Source organism: Monomorium pharaonis, chromosome 7 (genome assembly GCF_013373865.1).
Source record: "Monomorium pharaonis isolate MP-MQ-018 chromosome 7, ASM1337386v2, whole genome shotgun sequence".
Classification (NCBI taxonomy): domain Eukaryota; kingdom Metazoa; phylum Arthropoda; class Insecta; order Hymenoptera; family Formicidae; genus Monomorium; species Monomorium pharaonis.
The window spans coordinates 8201162-8220872 of record NC_050473.1 but is presented as its reverse complement, the minus strand read 5'-3'; the positions used below and the strand labels follow the sequence as shown (position 1 = coordinate 8220872).

Sequence of the window (19711 nt, the reverse complement as noted above, 5' to 3'; positions counted from 1 at the left end):
GAGGATCGTATATTGCGAGCGCCGTATTTCCATAAGCAACATTATCGAAAATCGTATAATGCATCCGGCTAATGGATACATATCAATCATACTTGTGGCGAGGATGTGCTTTTTTTTTTGCTCTTATTCGGAACGTCTACATACTGCCACGTCGCTAGCTCTCGCCAATATCAGAGTATCGACCTAAACGCTCGTGACTTTGGCCGAGCCGGAGCGCGTGCTAAGGACGGACCGGCGGCGGATCGATTGCTCGTTTCGGGTCACCCAATTATCGACGGTATGGCTCTTCGATGCATTATCATCGAGGCCTGATCTTCGGGAATTTCAATGTGCATCAACCTCTCATTAGGTTTATCGACTCATCGGGAAAAGCACTGTACTATTTCCGGGATGGCGCATTTTGTCTCTACCACAAAGGCGAGTTTGAAGTTCTTACGACATTTCTTGAATGAAAATTTTATCTTTAAAAGTTTATGCCCTTCGTAATTTTTTAATACAAGAATCTAAGAATTAATGATCACTTAAATGAGAAAATATTTTAACAAAAAATGTTTATGTTCAGTTTTATTATATAAAACTTATTTTATCATTTTTTATGTAAACTCTCTCTTAAAATATTACTAAAAATTTTTAATAAAATACAATTTTATTTTTAAAATGACGAAAAAGGTCTTGGAATATTTAGCCTTAATTTGACAAAATTAATTTTAATGATTAATAATTTAAAAATTATCCGGCAATAAAAACAAAGAATCTTATTTTAAGGTTCGGCATTTGTAATCAAGATAAAATGTTGCATGTCTGAGATACTTTATATCTAGACTATGAATCGCTGCAGAGTGCAAACTTGGATACTAAAAATAAGATTGGGCGAGGATCGCGCTGATGGAAAGCAGCCAGTTAGTGAAGCGAAAAAGAAAAAAAAAACAGAGAGAGAGAGAGAGAGAGAATAAAGCGGAAAGAAAGCGGAAGAGGAAGAGAATAGAAAGCACAAAAGTAAAACGGAAGGGACAGCGAAAGTGGATGAGAGAAAAAGGAACAAGAGTAAAAGAGAAAGGGCGGAGATAGAATGACAGGGTGAGAGAGAAAAAAAGAGCAAGATGGGAGACGAGCGAAGACAGTGGGGACGAGCGAAACGAGATGACGACGGCATCGGCAGAAAGCGGGGATCTAGGAAGTCATCCGAGAACAAGAGTATGGAAGAAGAGTCGCTCCGGGTTAAAAGGGATGAGGAAAAGCGAGACACGAAGGACGAACGCACGCGAGGAATGAGCGAGTAGAGGCTAAAGTGATAAAGTTTGCGCGACGGAGAGACCATTTTTTTTCCGCGAGGCCTTTTTTTGCATCCCCCAGAACGACGTCGCATTCCCTCCCTCTTTCTTGCTCCTTTCCTTTTTCTCTTCAAACCAGGGGGGGCTCCGCAGTAATTTTTATTTATGAGCCTTCATTATCACCGGCTACCAATCTCCCTTGTGTCGGAGGCGCGGGGGCGGTCGCCAGAACTAGCAGATCGAGACGGCCGAACCGCGGGGAAGGGGAGGAGAAGTCGGAAAGAAAGGCTCTCTCAAAACAAGTCGTCGGGAAATCTCCGCCGAGGCTCTTCCGAGATTTTATCGCGCGCGGCGGATACTCGCCCGCGCGCGAAACTGTGCGCGGGGTCGGAACAGCATGAGTATAACGAGTCCGTAGATCTTGTGAACGCCCACTTCCGCTTACAGTTTGAGTACCCCGGCGTAACACTTCCAGAATCCGTTCCGACACACCCTCCGCCCGACACACTCCGGGCAATTTTGTAAACTTCAACAAATTCAATCCCTGGAAGTTTTAACGTGTATCTCGAATATACTGCGTGGTAATAAAACGCGTGCCTCTCGTCCCCCGCGATGGAGTGTAACCGCTCACATTCAACTATTTCGAGAGGAATGAAGTTTTATTCTTCTAGAAGAAAAAGCAATCAAAAAGAAATTAAAAATCGATATTTATATTTATCTCATTTAAGCGCATTTTTAAAATTCGCGACATCTTATAATCTTTTCAATAGATAAATATAATATTCAGATTTACGTTAATGTTGTATCATCAGCATTAAGAAGTAACGCATTACTTGTAATTGCTATTATTTTTTTTAATAATCGTTATTTTTTTTCTCTTTGTAACGATAATAGTAGTTTCATTGGATTTTTACAATAACTGCGGAATTCAAGCGTTATATTTTTATCGTTACTTTAACTTTGTATCCATTCAACCGAGTTTCACACCTCTTCAGTGCAAAAATACAATAATCGGTGTACCAAATCACTGGTTAAATGTAATAAATCCAATTATAAATTTTATTTATATACTTTATTATTTTCTACTATATTTTTTTAATATAAAATAATATTTTTTCATCTTATATTTTAGACTACAGTCTAATATAATTATTACCAATGCTGGAAGTTTATAGTGTATATATATATATATATATGTAAGATGGACTATAGATTTTCAATCTGGTAGTAAATATTAGATACATTTTTAATAATAATAATTATTAAAGTAAATATGTCTCTAATGTATGAATTATATATATTTTTAATGTATACATATATTTTTTAGCGTTCTCTGTGTACAGTTTCCCTTCCTCCTTTTCTTCTCTCATAAGATTCTTGGCAAAGCAACAGAGCATGAGGCTTAACATCGTAACGCGCGTTTATTCAACGCTCCTGTCCCCGAACTTAATCCGTCTCCGTTGCCAAACGAAGCTGATTGATGCTTCGAGAGACTGGGTTTTCGCTCGAGCCACCTTCATTCGCCTCCCGTAGCAAAATTCACGAATTTCAATGAATGCGCCGCGTCGCGTCGCATCGCGATCCATCAGTTACGAGAGCGCGTCCCTCGCGCGCTTCTCTTTTTTTCCTTCGCACTCGCGGTCGCCGATACACCGCGCGGAAACGATCCGTGTAATTTCGCGAGCAACTTATACGGGGAAAGGGACGAAGGGCCGCGCAACGGGGTGAGGGATACGCGCGCGCCTGTCGACGTGGCCGTAGGAGAGTCCGGTGATTTATACGCGCTCGGCGCCCAATGACGCGAAAAGATTACGCGCTCGGCCGGGCGCGCGCGACGCCCGATTAGGGACGAGCGCGTGTGCGCCTGCATACGCAGCGCAATTTTCTCCGTTGCCTAATGACCCATAACCTTTGATTGGACTGTGTTTACGTGGCGCTTTAACCGTAGCACGTCTGCGTGCTCCGCCTCTGGTCGCGACTGACCCCCGTGCGCTAACGAGCAGGCTGCCTCGTACGAGAGCGAGTAAACGATGCCCCGAGTAACGGGGCTCTCGGCTGAATATGTGCGTTTATATATCAACTTTACTGTCGGGTGATAAGACCGCCGACCATCCCGGCGAAAGACCCCGCGATTACGTGTTTTCAGCGTTGTTCTTCTTCTCTCCCTTTAATTGCGCTCTGGCCTCGTCTTTTTCTCCCTCGCTCTCTGCCTCTCTGTCTGAATCGCTCCGGCGATACACGAGCCAGTCGGGGAAATGAGCGATTACAGGTAATGATTTACGCTTCCGCGCTTCCAGAGCGCCGACAGGAGCAACGCCAACGGAGTCCCCGGAGTGGCGCGCCAAATGTTTAATAATGGATAAAAATGTTGGCGAGCGACATCGTGCCGCCCGATGCAACGTTGCATTTTTTAAATCTACTAAATATCGCCGTTAACACGACGGAAATGGCACGTCGACTGCTGTCGCGTTACTCAACGAAACGTTCCTGTTCGACCGCCACTCTCATTCCAGAGAAGTGACGCGTAAAGGCGACGGAATTGTAAGCGCGTCGAGAAGAAAAATGTTAGATGTTTAATTCACATTAAAAAAAAAAAGAAGGTTCGGTAGTAATAAGTTTAAATGGCAATTCATAAGCTGTAGTGAAAATTTTCAGACGTGTCAAAACTCTATTATTATACTGAGTATTACTAAATTTTATATTAATCAAACATTTAATCGAAATTATTTTACCAAAACTGTATCTTTTTTCTAAATTAATTTCTTTTTAAGTATATATATCACGAAAAAGTTCTGAGGTCGACGCAACGTCTGCATCTACATTTCATCGAATATGTGAAAGATATGTCATTTTCAAAATCCATTACAGGTTCCTAACGAAAATAAAACAGAAATTTAAAGAATGAATATATAAAAGTACAATTTTTTAATGCGAATTTTGAAACTGACGTAGTAAGCCGGAATGCGTGCCTTAATCTGACCCACGTCATAATCAAAGGTAAGACCGTTGTTATCCAATTTCGCTCGTACTAGGCTCATTACCTCTTTTACACCCGCACGTATATACGTACGTTACGTTGAACGATAATGTTCTACCGTCGTCGCGAACACGTTTGGATTAAATTTGCATAGGAACCGTGTGTACGGACTTGTCGGGATGCGCGTAACACACACTGATATTTTAATTTCGAAATTCCGCGCGGATCTCCATTATTTTCGCGCGCCGCGCTGCTCTCGCTCGAATTTCGAAGTTTTTCTCGCACGATCTCGCGGAATACTTGCGATGCGCGCCGCGGCATTAACCCTTTCGATCGGAACGGTGGAGAAGCGTCCGCTGAAAAAGCTGCGGATGGTATTTATCCTAGGCCTCTTTTTGCGCGGATGTCGCGCGAAAAGTGCCGTTTCTCCGCAAACGTTACGCAAACATCGACCTCACATGACGATTTTAAATTGAATAATTATAGTTAATTGCCGTTATGCTAATGCAATTCGGGCACTTGGCAGCCACCGCGACGCTGCTGCGGAGAATACGGAAATACTTGGCGCGCGCACTGCACACACAGAGAGAAAGAGAGTGGTCTCGGGCTCTCGCGCGAACTCTGCTTGCATTTCTCGGCTACTCTGGAGTACGCTACCTCGTCATTTCTCTACGTTGTTTCCGTACCTCCCGGAGTTAACGCGATAAGCACTCGCTGCGGTAGAAAATTACACAGATACTCGATGTCGTGAGTTTTTGACCCGCTCGTTCGAGTTTGCAAATAAGGACGTTTTTTTTCTTTTCGCTGTAATCCAGAGAATGGAGATTCTCAAATTAGGTTGAATGTGTGTTCTCTTAAACTCCGTGAAAGAAAACGTGGCTACGCGTGATGTCCCATGATGTAGGACGGAGAGAAATTAAGAGCGGAAACGCGAACATTCCGCGGTATTCGTTTCTTCGAGGTTCTCCCCCCCTCCCCCGAATGTCACGTTATTCCATCTCTCCCGTTGTCCTACTCGACAAGGCACATCGTCATCGACGAGGACGAACGCTGGTGTCCGAGCCGTTGGTGAGCTCTTGTGCATAACGCGGACGGCGCTTTTGTTTGCGGGGCCCTGGACTGACGTCTAGTGGTGCGACATACGGCAGATGTTGTGTTGCTACGTCGTTACGAAATGTCCGCGCTGATTAATCACGGACAATGAGAGCCCTTCGCGTCCGCAACTGTCTGCCGCAATCGGCCGGTGCACGCGTGTGCGTGAGTCGCGTCGCGTCGGTCGTGCTTCCGTTAAGTCGAGAGGTAAATGCGCCCGTATTATCGCCGCGAATAAGAATGACGCGATGACAGATTTCTTAATGGCGAGAATTTATGAATTTATGAATTTATGATTATGATACTTATTTAGTACACGGATAGATTACACAACAAGGACTATTTATTATTGAATGTATTAAATGACATTAATTAATTTGGTATCCTTATTTATGTATATTTCTTTAACTCTTAAATTACCGTCATGAGTATTCGGTGTCCAACCGATTTTCAGCCACGGAAGTTTCTTGAGATTTCAAAGATAATTAAATTTTTTTTTCAAAATGGAATTCAAACTTTGTTTTAGAAACTTGAAAGTATGTTTATACATTTTTTTAAATACTAGTAAATAGATACAGAACTAGTCGGAATAAAGAGATCCACGATATCGAGAAGATATGTTTTTTATATAGACCGAAGCTGACGGTTTATTAAATCTAATGTCAATTATAAATTATAAATTTTTTGTAATTAAAATAAACCTGATATTCATACTATTTTATACGAATTATGTATCATTCTTTAAAATTAATTAGTGCCTTTTAGTTAACACAAACAAATGGGTTTCACAGATCCAGCATTATAATGCCAGCTTGAAGGGTTAAATAATATTTTTTATAATTTCTTGTTCTTACACGCGTGGTAATAGTTTTAAAATAAATGCAAGTATCAATAAACTATGTACATATTGATGAAAAAGTTATATATTGATCTAATATTTTAATTCAAGTCGCGATAGGATAATATGTCGAATGTAATTTCTACTTGATTTCCAACCGATAGTTTGATCATATATCCGCTGTGTAGATTAAACAGACACGTTGAATGCCGCAATGGAGTAGATAAACATGTTAATTCTTTGTAAAAATAACGCGCTATTTTTGACTAAACAAAGAATGCACATTGAAAATAATATGCTAAAAGAGTGCGCCAGAAAATATGCGATGAATTAAAGCTTCAGTGGGCACGAGCATTTTGAGCACATTTATTTAACCATGTTATTATAATAGACGGACAGCGTTATTTCACCTGCGGCTGTTTAATGTGGAGAATAATACGTTCGATATTTTATATTCCGATATTTTATGCAGCGATATCGCCTATAATTCCGTTTATAGATAGCACCTATCTCCTCTATTCAGGGACTGTAATTATAATTCACTACATCCCCGGCCCATTTAATAAGCAACGACAAAATCCAGTTTACGTACGGCGCGTTGATTTATCTATATATATTAATAGATGGAATTTAGCAAGTTACCGCGCGTGCAACCACGAATAATTACGCCTCTCTTGCGAAACCTGTATTGAAATTTCGGAGAACTTCGAAACCTCGATTTCTACATCGCGCTGCTGCAGCATACGGGAACGTAGACCCCTAATTACTGACGTTATCAAATCACCGGTAAGCAACCGTTTAATTTTCACATATTTGCGAACAAAAGGCTCTCTCTCTCTCTCTCTCTCTCTCTCTCTCTCTCTCTCTCTCTCTCTCTCTCTCTCTCTCTCTCTCTCTCTCTCTCTCTCTCTGTTCCACCCAATATCGGTTCCAATTGCAGTAAAAAAATTGATGCACAAGATTTTCGACCGGCAGATTTCGTGCGATCGGCCGAAGTCACATCGCCTTTAAAGGGTTCCGATATTCCGGCTTCGCAAGTTTGCAATAATGATTTGCGCGTAACGTTCTTGCGCAGATCCCGTCAATAATTAAGAGCGGCAACGTATTGCAACTTGTAAGCTATATCGATCGCAACGTTTTGCATTACAAATGGCGAAGGGATCAATTCTCCGCGTTAAGTCGTGTGTCGGTTGTCTGAGGAAGAAACGTGATATTCCGTATGCGCGGAATCCAGCGGTATTGTCTTTGAATTATAAAGAATTAATTTACAGAGATACATAACCCCGTCAGAGGCGGGTCATGTGATATTGCTGGAACGACTTTCTCAAAATGGCGCCGAAATTATGGTACTAAAAGTTCTTCCTCTCGCACTAAAAGTTTATACCGATCCTCCGGCTGATGTAAAGCGCGCGGTATTTCGCTTTTTGCGCTCGTGGCGCCTCATACGCCACAGCCGGGACGACAAAAGCTGAAAGAATTTTACTTCGTTCCGTCTGCTAATACACGAGCTGCTTTGGACCACAGTATCGCCCGTAAAACGACCTCGTCTCATAAACACCCGCGGTTTCATGCTCCCCGAGTCTTCGGTCAGACGAGAGCTCCGTTTCCGTCTACGCGCGCTTTTTGCTCTCGCTAACGTGGTTACAGGGCATTTTCTAGTCCTGAAATATGCAACGTTAAACTAGCAATTAGCTTCGCGCGTTAGTAAACATGACCAACAAGCTGTACGATATGAGGAAACGAACTCATATGCGTAAACTTCGTTCATTTCTAACGGGTACGAGCGAGAGAAGAGAAAAAGAAAACTCATCGAAACCTCTCCGTCAAATATCGAATTTTCGTAACAGCTAAAAAGCTCGATAGATACGAAATGTGTGAAATTAACAACATTTTTCTCACGTTACATTTGCAAGTTCGTTCTTTCTTCTCTTTTAATAAAAAATCTAGATTAAATTGGTTTGCTAGAGAGTTCAATGATTTTTATTATAATAAAAAAATTAATCTAGAAATCAACCAAGGAAATAATTAGTAGAAATTTAGAATGGTCTTCTTTAAAAGAAAAAAACTAGATATACAAAAGTATATTGTTTAGTAAGTTTTAAATTTTAATACAAATTCAATTTGCACTTACAGATTAATGTGCAAGATAAAAAATTGTGAATCTGTGAGATATTTTTAACATCTTTGTATGAAAATAATATTATTTTGGTACACACACCTGTCTAGACATCAATACTCTCTTTTTAATGTGAGGTAACTAAAATTACTCGTGTATTAATTTATCACGTTCACAGATGACACGATACAGTTTTAATCAAGTTTTCGAATGAATTGATAAAGTGCAGTCAGATAAAATACGGTGTCCCATCTATTATTGAATTAAAACGATACACAGTAGTAAAGTTCATTAATGATCAGACAGACTTGATAACATTGCAACTACGCGCTATTTTTGTAATTAACTCAAAAATAGGGGCAATTACATTTACTTGTTTTTAATACTTTTAACGACCATCCGTCTGTTAGACGATAACACGATTTTATCGCTAATCTACTAACTAAACAAGTAGAGAAATATTCATTCATTCACTGAGTGTCGAGTACAAAGAGGACCTTGTAAAATACAATAAGCTTCGTCGTTTCTCCTAAGCAGATTGCAGTAGGAAATAAATTATACATTAGACGAGGGCTTCATTTAAACTTTAGGACCTTCGACTAATCCGTCGCATACAAGAGTTGAAGAGCTGCAACTGATGTTGCTTGAGGGATTACATTACGTGCACGAATCCCTTTTGGAATTAAGTCTCGGCTTTCACTCTTTTTTCGCCCGAGAAGTTGCCCGGGTAACGCGCGACAGTGCACGGGTTCATGTAATTATGTTTAAAGAGCGAAAAGTTCTTTCGGAATTCTTTCTATTTTTAGTTGTGGAACAAATGCCAAGCTGGGCAGCTTTGACCGACAGCATCGTCGTGATTCCCGCGGGTACTCCCGCGCGTATCACGCCGCCGCAGAGATATCGCAAGTTGTAATTAAAAAATCACCTAAAGTTTTGCATTTCCAAAAGCCCGCTATTTTTTTTTTCCACCGCAACTTTGTTCATCATGAACGAGTTACTGTCACGCGCACGCGAGAGTAATGAGTACGCGGGATTCGTTGCGGCGGATGCTACGAAATTTGCATAATAGTATTTCAAAATTTTAGGAAAATTAAGTTATGCTACAACGGTGGTGTCCAGCGTCATTTGTTAAATTTAAAAGTACTAAAGACTCAGATAAACATTTTAAATGATCACTCAATAGCCGTTAAACGCATTGTCTCAGACATATGAGCAAGAATATACCAGGAAAAAGCTCAAGGAGATTAAATAATAATGTAAACTAAATCTGAATTATACAAAACACGAAATGTACTTTTACAAAAAGTTTTAAATCAGCTTGAAATATAGTTCGTCGAGACGTTTGTATAATTTAACCTATCAGAAATACTAAAATATAGTTGACAAAGTCAAATGTTTCGGAAGTTGATAAAAAATTTATTGTGCTTGTGAATTCACGTAAACGCTCTGATGCCGTACAAATTATTTAAGAGGTTTTATATCATTTTCAATGTCTGCAATTGAATTTTGTCTGTAATTAAGTCAAGAGAAACTCATAACGTTTTTAAAGTTACATCTTGCGATCGTAATACAGCACATTGTGCTTTCAACTTTCAGCCATTTAGCGGAGCTTCGATTACCCTTCTACGAGCAGAAAATAATAGGTCGACGGGATGAAGGCGAGATTAAATCGTGATTTTCCCATGTTTTCGCCCGTAATATCGAGAGCTGTGATTGGAGTTGTCGTGCACCACGTAGAGGCGCGCACGCAAAAGTAACGTAAATTTTACCGTTGAAATTAAGTAGCGGGGATGGCACCAAATCCCGAGCTTTACCTCGCTTCCTCGCTAGTTCGTGGCAGCGAAAAGATGATCCGACAAAAGATGCGGCGACACGTGACAGAGATTATCGCGGCACCGGACATATGGGGCAATGGCACGAAACCAGCGACCGGCAAGGATTTAAATCCATCGCGATAATTCTTCGTCCATTTTAATTCCCCTTTTGTCCTCCGTGCATATCTTGCCGAAGATAGGCTTATCCGCCAGCGGCGTAATGAGTTTTGTCGCTCGTTATAACGTAAAGAATCCGTCTTTTTTCAGCCGCTATGTTCAAACAATTTTCATTAGAGCTTACATGGAAGTAATAGTATTGAAATGAAAATGACAGCTTTTAATATTCGGAAAATCTTTTTCTAAATACATTAATGTACGTTCTAATTAACAATCGGGAGATTACTGGCTCGTAATTAGAAAGAAATGACAGCCGAAATAAGTTTCAATAATGATTTTGATAAATTTTATATATAAATTAAATTTTGGTTCCTTTCACACACAGATACTACAACTTTTGTCTGGATCATTTTTTCTAGAATCTTTTCTTTTTAGGATATTTCAATTTCTATTAAACTGGGACACTCACTATATAGTACGTAAATATAACGCTTATGTACACTTTAATTGCAAATTATCATACATTTGAACTATTAACTTGCTTCTGAGTCCACACATCACCGTTCAATGGATTTTCCATGTAAAATAATATTTGCGGAAAATCAGAAAATAAACGTTCTGTTCCGGATATCGATAAAATATGTAAGTATAGCTCTGATATATCACGTCATATTTGCACGAACCGTTCATGTGTCAGTGACATTTCCACGAAGATTTTTCGTCTTTTCTGAGTATATATGTACATCGAAAGAAGAAAAGTGATTAAGAGCGAAAAAAACAGGATGTATTTTCTTTGCATATATTTGTTACATGATTCTTCTTCGACTTACTTTTCTATCGTATAATGAAAAATAATTAATTTTTGACGTAATATGTAAACAGTCGTTTTTATTACGTCTGTCGCGTACAACGAAAATTTCTCAGCAATTCTTATCGACTCGAATGGAGGACTCGATTCAGGTGGCTCCATTACAATGCTGTTTGCAAAAGATGGTAAATTTTTGAAGAAATTTTTGTTGGGAATTTTTGCCGCAGCATTTCTGCAGCATTTTAAACTGCTTCAATCAAAGATACGTAAATATATAAACCTTATTTTGCTGAATGTTATTATGAAAACATGAAATTCCTCTTAGAAAAACCTCTTTGCAAGACGCGCAAGAACCATTTAATATAAAGTATCAAATTCCAGTTACGTAATAAAGAAAGGTTGGTGATATACGTGAGTCGCACCTTGAAAGGAACGTCGGATGGCTTTATCCCCGTTGACGTAGCTCGAAAAACCGTCGGACAGCTTCTTTGTCTTCTTGCTCTCGTTCATTCTTCTCGGATGCACGGCACGATAGCGTAATGGCCGGCTTCCTGGTTCTCTAATGGCTGGACGTAATGCAGAGCAGGGGGCTCTCTCGCACCAGGTACAATATCCTATACGCGATAATCGAGCTGATTTAAGGCCGCATGCTTCCGACCATGCAGGAAAACACTTCGATGTTAGGCACACCTGCCAGGTGCAGTCGGGGGAGGAGGAGAGGTTATATAGCCCCCGGTCCGCAAGCGCTTGGCGTGCTCCTAGGTAATATTCGGCAAATTCATGTTATTTCTCGCTTCCCGCTTTACATTGGAGTATTTCGCCTTTGATTCGCGTCCGTCATATATCGCCAGCTTTCTTTTCAATATCACATATCTGCCCACAATCCATTTCCTCGCCTTAATTCACGGTAATCTACTCAGTAGCACTCGTATTGATAATTAACATTTGCTATCGAATCTGATGTACTATACTATAATAGCTTTTAATATTGATGGCAATTTCGAAATTTTCATTAGGGAGAGATGGTTGGTATCATTGCCATAAATGCTTATTAGCATTTGTTAAATTGCCGTTGTTAAATTGTTTACTAACTGTATGTTGATTATTAATTTAATATCATGATATTATTCTATTCTCGTTTAACTTATAACTGTGTTTCAAGACCAGAAATTCATTGTTTAGCAGTTTTTCTTCAAATAATTTCTCACATTCTGCTACTGCATTTACTAAATTGTTCTTTGACATTTCCATGTCTCCTTCACAGAAATAGTATCAATATATATATATTCCAAAATTGTCATTATCATTAGCTCCATGTCATCGAACTATGTAATTAATCGCTAATTAATTATCTGTAAAGCTTAATGTTCCAGTATAATTCTAATTTCCGTTGCGTTATCGTTGTCATGCAGCTGTTCAAAGTAAAAAATCTTTTTCAAGCAACTATTAACGGCTGCAGCGTGCATTATACTCGTGTATACGCATATTTGAAATTTCACGCTTCAATGTTCCTTTCACTTCAAACTAGACGGCAGCATCGAAAATACGAAGGATAATGCTCAATTGCAGTTAGATGTGCAAACTGCTGTGTAATCGAATTCTGCTCGTACCTCATCAATAAAGCAGCTCGCCATGAACCGCGCAGCGCGTGATATCCATTTAACACGAATATAAACTCAGATAAAGTACATTACGGGAGCCATCGCGTTTGCAATACCGGAGATAGAGTACGTAATGTGATCCTTGTAGAATTTTCGGGCTGGTCGTTTTATTGCCAAATTCGACTTCTCTAGCTCGCCCTCCTCCTGCGTGGAACGTGACTGCGGGACTGGTGTTGAGGCGCGAAGGTGTACCCCGGTGTAGATTTAATCCTCTCATAATCCGATTTGCGGCGGAAACGGAAGAGCGCGCCGCGCCGCCCGGGGTCTTTAAGAAAACGTTGAAATCCGCAGTAAGCCCGCGGTATCTTCGCCGCGAATTATGAAACTGGTTGTCGGTAAATGGCTCGAGTTAATTATAGAGGTAAGTACCGCGTTAATGCGGAATTTCACTGTGATTCCTCATCCGCTCGCGAAAATATGCACAAAAATGTTGCAGAGCCGCAAGAGGAAATCCGAAGAAAGCTACACCCCCTGCATTTCCTGATTTACAAGAAATTATCGATATAAATCTGACCTGCGGAATTTTTTCGCGTTTCTTCAAAGATATGGGTACTATATAAAAAATGTAGATTTTTTAACGTTCTCTTAAAATTTCTTTTTATATTAAAACGTACGTACACACACACGTACACGCGTTCTTAACGAACCGTCAAAGACCAATAAATGTTCACTCTAACAATCTTTATAATGAATAGAAGTTTCGAAGAAATTATAATTAATAATAATTAATGATCATTTTTAATTGCCCGTCTGACAAAATCTTCTCTGCATTTAAATGCGCAACACAATTCTCAGAAAAGAATCCAATTTACCTGTTGCGGATTATTTGCGGATAATACAGTGAGACTCGATTGATTTCGCTAATGCGCGATGCAATTTACAGGCGCATTGTACTAAATTGAATAAACGTCATTACGGAATAGCGCTGCTCATTACGAGATATAATGAGATTTGACGAGACAGTGTAGATTTATCGGGCCAATTCTCTCTATCCGCCTACGAGCCGTCACTGATTTCGATTTCGTCCGTTTATTTCGAGCCGCGGTGTCAGCAGAAATTTCCATCTTCTCACGGGTAATCACCTACGAGCTAGCCAAGTGAATGGAAATTTCTATACATATTTCATCCCGTCTTTTATAACCCTTCGAGCTATTTGCCTTTCAGCGACAGGATATCGATCTGTGCGACTGCGAATTTCTTGTGTCGCTCCTACCGGAAGGACCGTGGTCGTTTTAGCTTCGAACGGAATTTTCGATAGAAATCCATCATCCTCGGAATAATAATAATCAAACCGACCGCTAAATTTACTTGAGCTTAACTTATCTCTCTATTTGCTCGTACGTAATTCTCCATTAATCATTAATTGTTAAAGTCATATACCAATGCAAATAAAATGTGAAAAAAGTACAACTGTTCCGCACATTACTGTTTTGAAATACAATTTTTAATATTCTTAGGAGAAAAGCCGATTAATTCATCGTGTATCTTTATTTTGCTTTTAATTTCTTCTGGAATTTAAATACGAGATTGGAAGTAAGTTTTCAATCAAATCGTAATCATTTTCAAAAGGAAAACCGATAACTCATTTTCCGTGGAACAATAGACTGCGAATTAGGTTGAAAAGTTAATTAATTCACGTAAACCTAAAAAAATCGCGATTAATTACAGCAAAGCAAAATAACAAATTTCTTGCAAAATTTATGTATCGGGCAAAGTAGAATAAATTTCGAACAGCTTACAGCGTATTACGACAGATAATTATGTATTAATCAATTGCGCGGTTCGCTGAGCCGTATCTATTTATAATTGCATCGCACTTATTAATTTATCGTTACGATTCATACGAATTTGCATTTTACAGCAACTCGCGCCAATGTAATTTGCGCCGAGACTCTGCGTGTGTTTAGTTGCAGTCGTCTCATTACGGAACGTGTGCATTAATGCACTATCACTGTGATAAAGATTATCGCCGGAATCGGGCCCATTTTGTTTTTCTCGCTGTGACGCGAAAGCGCGTTTTCGAAACCACGGAACCACGGAAAAAAGAAGAGGCACACCTCGATGAGGTTGCAACGGCGCGGGTTTTTCGAAAAGTTCCTCCACTATACGCTCCTACCTCTCGTACGAATTGACCACAACAAGAAGTAACATTGCCGTAGTCACTGACCACATAGATATTGCCGTGGCGGCAAAAGGGACCGGGAGAGGTGGAAGAGATGCTGCGCGCGACAAAAAGAGAAACCGCATCGGGGCACGTTCGCCATATGTTCCGCGGTATACGTCGTAACGGCGGCGCCTTTATATCTCACTTCGTGATGCTACTACCGTTATTACGTATCGTCCTCGTATACGAGATAGGACCGCGCACGCCGCCGTATACGAGCCAGCACACCTCCGTATGATAACAGCTCGGGCGGCGAGCGAGCGATCGATAATCTATCCCGCTCTAGATGCCAGACAACGAGAATCGTCCCGGCGCGCGGGTCTCATTGAATTTTTATCGTATGTCGTCGATACAGCACGTCTTCCTCCCTTTCCCTTTAACGCACGCTCTATCGAAAATTTATAGGAAACGCGTGGCGTATCCTGCCACTCTCGTCGTAATGAGTTAAAATTCGCGGCGAAAATAAGCGCGCCTATAGTTGCGGTTCGCACTCAACTCGCGCAAATCGGATAAATCCGCTGGATTTGCGTCTGGAAATTTTGGTCATCGGTTCGGCGGGAAGTTACTTCCGATTCATAAAGCGCGCGACGTGTGCAGATCGGGGCGAGAAAGCCCCGTGACCTGCGCTCGGATAAACCGTTGCCTTTCGCTTTCGAGCCACGACTGTTTCCGAAAATGTCCTGGAAACTCTACTTAATTGTCGCTACTATTTAATGTAATTAGCTACGTTGAAGCAGTACCTATTTTATTATTTATTACGGAACAAATCATGAGCAGTCACGGTGAATATACCTCGAACAAACCGGCGTTAAATCAAGACTGTTTCACTTACAACATTTTTCCATAATACTCTTTTTCACGTGTGCTTGTGTGTGTGTGTGTGTGTGTGTTTTATTCCAGCAAAAATTGTATTAACAAATACGAAAACTACCTACTACATTGTTTTCTATATTTAAACATTGTTGTTCCATTCTTTTGCGACGTATACGTTCGTTTACGTATCGTTGCAACGATCAAACACTTCGCCTTTCTTCACGTCACGTGACGACGTGACAGCTTTTCAATTCCGATAAACACGCTCACAAATCGGAGCTGCTTGCAAAAGCTGGTTTTTTTATCCGTTCCATATTTTCCTTTACTTATAGATATTCACTCCTCTCATTTTCTAAGCGAAAATCTCGAAGGTATAAGCCAATATAATTATGATATCTCCGGTCCTTTCACAACCTCTTTTGCAATTCATGTCGTGACGTTTAATTTGAATTGCAGTCGTTCAAACGCGTTAATAATTCGTGACGTCTTTAATCCAAAGGAAGAAATATCCTCTGAGTAATATCCTTGCGACATTTGCGACGGATATTGGACCACACTATTGTAAGTTGTGTGTCAAACATTTCCTTCTTACGTAAGGATAACGAACTAAACTGGATTAGTCCTGCACTTCTAAATTTATAAAAATTTATGTCAATTACGAGCTACACCCTAGTATTAACTTTTCACTTTTTGGACCTTACCTCCATTACTTTACCCTTACGTCGCATGTTAAGTCTTAAAAAAAATTTATATATTATATTTAATTATTTCTAATAATCAATTATACAAATACTTTTTAGAGATGTTAAGGTACATGTGAAAATTATTGATGAACAATTGATACTTGTAAAAATAATGCAAATTAATTCAGAAGTACTGTGACATAACATGTGTATAGAGTGTTAAGAATAATAAAATTTCAAATTTTAAAACACATAATATCAGAAAATCATTGTAATATAACTGTGTGGTTTATCAGGTTTATTTACTTAAATTTCGTAAATTTCTTAATTTTCTACGAATTTTTTTCAAAATTCTATGTAAAATTACAAATTTTTTAAAAACAAGTTTGATATAAATTTATTACTGCACTATATTTATTGTTCCATTTAATGTTCTATATTCAATAATTAATTCGATTAATCATACAATCATTGTACAAATATACAACACCAATTCAGAACTATGTATTCCCTTTCATTATCAGTTTAATAAACACTCGTAAATTATGAAAGAATGTAGATATATATATTTATCGATTTTTTATATTACCAAAAAAAAATGACCGAAGAAACAATTTTGTTATAAATAAAAATTAAATTTTAATTTAAAAGTAAAATTCGTCAAAAATTTCTCCAAAAATTACCAATAAAATCTCACACAAATTTATAATTTTTAAGAATAAAGAAATAAATTCTTATATTTTTCCGGTAGTAAACACCTGGTTATTTACCTCAAATTACAGTCACTGAAAGCTACGATAATAATCTCAATACAAGTAACTCACTCACCGGTCGATGCGTCATCATTGGTCTCTTTCTCTCTGCTGCAACATATAGTCATCATTGGCCTTTTTCTCTCTGCTGCAACATATAATCATTTAAGTCATAAACTACTTATACTTGTAAAAATAATAAAAATTAATTCAGAAGTACTGTGACATTACGTGTGTATAAAGTGTTTAGAATGATAAAATTTTATTAATACACATAATACCAGAAAGTCATTGTAATAACTGCATCATTTACCAAGATATTTACTTAAATTTTGTAGATAATTTCTCGGATTTTCTACGATTTTTTTCAAAATTCCGGGTAAAATTACAGAATTTTAAAATACAGATTTGATATAAATTTATAATTACATTTAATGTGTCTTAATCGTACAATTGCAAATGTACAACACTAATTCAGAACAATGTATTCCTTTTCATCATCAATTTAATAAACACTCGTTAATTATGAAAGAACATAGAAATATATATTTATCGACTTTTTACATTATCAAGAAAAAACTGACCGAAAAAACAATTTTGTCAAAAAAAGAATTAAATTTTAATTTAAAAGTAAAATTCGCCAAAAATTTTTCCAAAAATTACCAATAAAATCTAACACAAATTTATGATTTTTAAGAATAAAGAAATAAATTCTCATATTTTTACGATAATAATTGCCTGGTTATTTACCTGATCAAATTACAGTCACTAAAAGCTACGATAATAATCCCAATACAAGTAACTCATTCACTGGTTGATGCATCATCATTGGCCTCCTTCTCTCTGCTGCAACATATAGAGTAATTTCAGTCATAAACTACTTATACTTGTAAAAACAATAAAAATTAATTCAGAAGTGCTGTGATATAACGTGTGTATAGAGTGTTTAGAATGATAAAATTTTATTAATACACATAATACCAGAAAGTCATTGTAATAACTGCATCATTTACCAAGGTATTTACTTAAATTTTGTAGATAATTCTCGGATTTTCTATGATTTTTTTTTTCAAAATTTCAGATAAAATTACAGAATTTTAAAATAGATTTGATATAAATTTATAATTACATTTAACGTGCCTTAATCGTACAATTACAAATGTACAACACCAATTCAGAACAATGTATTCCATTTCATCAGTTTAATAAACACTCGTTAATTATGAAAGAACATAGAAATATATATTTATCGACTTTTTACATTATCAAGAAAAAAATGACCAAAGAAACAATTTTGTCAAAAAAACAATAGAATTTTAATTTAAATTTTTAATTTAAAAGTAAAATATGCCAAAAATTTCTCCAAAAATTATCAATAAAATCCCACACGAATTTATGATTTTTAAGAATAAAGAAATAAATTCTCATATTTTTCAGGTAGTAAACACCTTGTTATTTACTTGATAAAATTACAGTCACTGAAAGCTACGATAATCTCAATACAAGTAACTCACTCACCGGTCGATGCGTCATCATTGGCCTCTTTCTCTCTGCTTCCGGTGTTCCTTTCCTTCTTTCTGTTGTAGCTTCTGTGTCTTTGATTATATTCCCACTATCATCACTCGCGCAATGCATGTGCATCGTCACCTATGCAAACGGCCGGATCAGTTGAGGTTAGGTTAGGTTAGGGTATCGCGACGCCTCTTAGGAATTTTGTAAAGACGATCGCCCGCTGTTCAATTCCACTCACACCGATATTCGTTCGCACGCGACAGCCACTTCTAAAGATAAAATGAAGGAGGAAAAGACGCGAGATCGCGGAATTCCGACGGTATTTAGTCTCAGTAACGGAAACGGAAGAAGCGGCTCGCCAACCATCTCGTCCATATCACGGTATACATTTTTCGAGAAAAGCGACCAGATGTTACGTAAACGCAAAGAAAGCTTGAGCACTGTTTTCGAGATCTCAATTAACATCGACGAAACGAAGAACGAAACGAAACTGTGCCATCGTCGAACAAACGGCGGACGCTACGAACTGAGCCGCGACGTGTGTCGAACGCGACGCACTTCACGACACTGAAATCCCGCGTATACTCACACACGTCGTTGTTCTCGTCGTTATTTTCTATAGGCTTCAGGTGGACACACCACGATCATTGTCGTTCTTCGCGATATTCGCGACGAACGAATAAAAAGATGGCGCGATAAATAAAGTACGACGTACTCGACACCGTCTCCCCGACAGGACTGAGGTTACTTCTCGAGATGTAGGAGGGGAGGGGGAGCGGCTCGCCGGTCACCACGATACGAGTCCACTTTTCGGGAAAAGAGAAAATGACGACGATAAAAAACGCAAGCGAGGCTCGCGGGCGTCGCTTTCGCGATCTCGGTTAATGCGTCGGCGAAACGAGGAACACGGAATCACCATCGGACACGGCGACGGGCGCGACGAGCGAACTGAACGCGACGCACTTTACGGTATTAAATCCCGCGTATTTCACGTGACGTCACGTCGCAAGCTCGCGGTCATTTCTCGTACCTTGGGCGGATTAACGAACACACCGAAGTCGGTCATCGCCATTGTTCGCTTGTGACGGTGTTA

At 38.9% G+C, this 19711-nt stretch overlaps 1 long non-coding RNA gene across 1 annotated transcript; it reads right to left on the bottom strand.

Annotated features, from left to right (window-relative positions):
* Window positions 1-5037: 5037 nt before the first annotated feature.
* On the bottom strand, window positions 5038-19547 carry LOC118646776. Its single transcript, XR_004964216.1, has 3 exons — window positions 18625-19547; window positions 17857-17952; window positions 5038-17254 (listed from the first exon to the last, which is right to left on the bottom strand). It is a non-coding gene; the product is annotated as an uncharacterized LOC118646776 (long non-coding RNA).
* Window positions 19548-19711: the final 164 nt, after the last annotated feature.